The following is a 2775-nucleotide window of genomic DNA, read 5'->3' as shown; positions in this document are numbered from 1 at the left end:
TTCTTTTTGCTTATGTGGTGCTGAGGAATCGAACCCAGGGCCTCATGCATGCAAGGCAAGCGCTCTACCACTGAGCCACCTTCCCAGCCCATCATAGGAACTCTTTAGGAAAGGATTTATGGTAACTTCATGTCAAAAACTCTCAGTAGTGGAGCTGGGAATGTGGCTTAGTGGCAGAAGGCTTGCCTTGCATGCTTGAGGCCTTGGGTATGATTCTTCAGTGCCACATAAACAAACCAACAGAAATAAAATTATATAAAAAAGGAATCATTAAAAAAAAAACAAAACTCTGAGTAGGGGCTGGAAATGTGGCTTAGTGGTAGAGTGACTGCCTAGCATGCATGAAATACTGGGTTGGATTCCTCAGTACCACATACACAGAAAAAGCTGGAAGTGGCGCTGTGGTTCAAGAAGCTCACGGATAGTCCCCAGGCCTTGAGTTCAAGGCCCAAGACTGGCAAAACAACAACAAAAACAAAAGCAAGTCTGAGTAATGTTTTACTTACCTAGGTTTTTATTGTTTGGTTTGGTTTTTGTTTGAGACAGGGTCTTGATAAACATACTGTGTACATGCCTGCCTGTGCCTGTGCCTGTACTGGGGCTTGAACTCAGGGCCTTGGGGTTTTGCTTGGCTTTTTCACTCAGCTAGTGTTTTACCAGTTGAGCCATACCTACTTCAGGCTTTTGTGTTGGTTGTTTAGAGCTAAGAGTCTTTCAGATTTGTCAGCCAGGACTGGCTCCAAACCTTCATCCTTAAATCTCAGCCTCCTGAGTAGATAGGATTATAGGTCTGAGCTTGGCCTCTCAGTCTTTTACTGAACCACCACATTTGGTTCCAAAAAACACAGTTTATTGCAAAAATTATTTATTTATTTATTTTTTATTTGTTGGTTGTGGGTTTTGTCGGTTGAACTCTGGGCTTGGGCACTGTCCCTGTGCTCTTCAGCTCAAAGCAAGTGTTCTACCGCTTGAGCCACAGCACCACTTCACAAAAATTATTTTTAAGGTTAGCATTGTCTACTTTCACTCACAAACTACTTGTACATTTATTCCACTTGCTGGGTTGCAAAGGCTGAGAGGTTTAGGGCACTGGATGGATTGACATGGTTCTATCAATGAAATGTGACTGCATGAGGCAGAGGGCGGGTGCCAAATCTTTGGAGAGTAGTGATATGCAGGTTGTAAATTTTAAAAGGACTCCATTCTGTGTCCCACTGACCTCTCACTTAGCTTCATAGGCCATGGCAGCTGTGACTTTGGCAATGGTTTTCTTTATTATTTTTTTATTAGCACATATCATTTGTACAAGGGGGGTTCATGTGACATTTCCATATATGTACACAAAGGATCTGATCAGCTCCATCTACTCTGTAACTCTCTCCTTACTGTCTTCCTCTTAAGACAGTCTCAACTGGGTTCATTGTTCCATTTTTGTGCATGCAGCTTCTTGACAGATATTTGGATCACGGATGCTGTGATGACTTGAGTTTAACCACAGGTCTGATCCTTCTCTTCTAGTCCTTTCCATGATTTTGCAAACAACTAACTCCCTCTATTAAGACCCTTCTTGCCAGAAACATATAGAGTTATTTTCATCTGTTACAATTATACTCTTGGGGTAGTGTGAAATAGCTGATACTGACGGTTCAATGCTGGTACTGGTACTGAGTGCTGGTACTGAGTGTTCAATTCAGGGCATGGGGACTGTCCCTTAGCTTATTCTTTCTGAGCTGGCACTCTACCACTTGAACCACAGTTTCACTTTTGGCTGGTTAATTGAAGATACTCATGGACTTTCATGCCTGGGCTGGTTTCAAACCATGATCCTCAGATCTCAACCTTCTAAGTAGCTAGGATTGCAGGCATGAGCCACTGGCACTTGGCTAACTAAACTCTTCTTTTAGCCAAAGCCACTATCCCTTTCAGGAGTCATATCTATATCTGACAAAGAAGTCTATGAATCAGCTATAGTTTCTGGACTTGAATGCTATAAATGGACAAGACATGGATTACCTCACTGAGCAGTATTTATATATCTTATATAAGTGTCAGTATTATTTAAAGTGTATGTGTGGGACAGGGGCTGTGAGAAGAAGCTGTTTTGTGGCTGAAAACTCAAACATTTTAGTTCAGGCATGCAGAACCCTGCTGCAAGAGGCTTGGAAGGCATCTGGTTCTTCCTCTAAACTTCAATAGTGAAAGGTCATTTCCTCTTCTGCCAACTTATATGATAGGGAATTATCCCATCATAACAAAGTTTTTGACATCTTGGGAACCCAGAAAGGGTACATATTTGAACACTGGTAGTCTGAGTAAAAATCTGTTAAACATGGGTCATCTAGCCAGGTGCCAATGGGCTCACACCTGGAGTACTAGCGACTTAGGAGGCTGAGATTTGAGGATCATGGTTTGAAGCCAGCCTGGGCAGGAAAGTCCATGAGACTCATCTCTCTAATAAACTACTCAGAAAAATCCAGTAGTAGAGCTGTGGCTTGGTGGTAGAGCACTAGCCTTGAGCAAAAAGCTCAGGGACAGTGAGTAGGCCCTGAGTTCAAGCCCCAGGATTAGCATATACACGTACACACACAAAAGGGTAATTCACACAAGTCCATCTCCTCTCACATAGCCTTGAGAAGTTTAAGCAGAGGTGTCATATTCATTGGGAATCCAGGGGGACCCAGTGGTAGTGTGTTCATTTTGTAGGGCTGCCATAATAAAATACCTCAGGATGGATTAAACAACAGACATTTATGTTCTCACAGTTGTAGAAGCTGC

Source organism: Dipodomys ordii, unplaced genomic scaffold (assembly GCF_000151885.1).
Source record: "Dipodomys ordii isolate 6190 unplaced genomic scaffold, Dord_2.0 Scaffold93, whole genome shotgun sequence".
Classification (NCBI taxonomy): Eukaryota; Metazoa; Chordata; class Mammalia; order Rodentia; family Heteromyidae; genus Dipodomys; species Dipodomys ordii.
The sequence above is the reverse complement of the archived record's forward strand: the minus strand, read 5'-3'. Positions refer to the sequence as shown.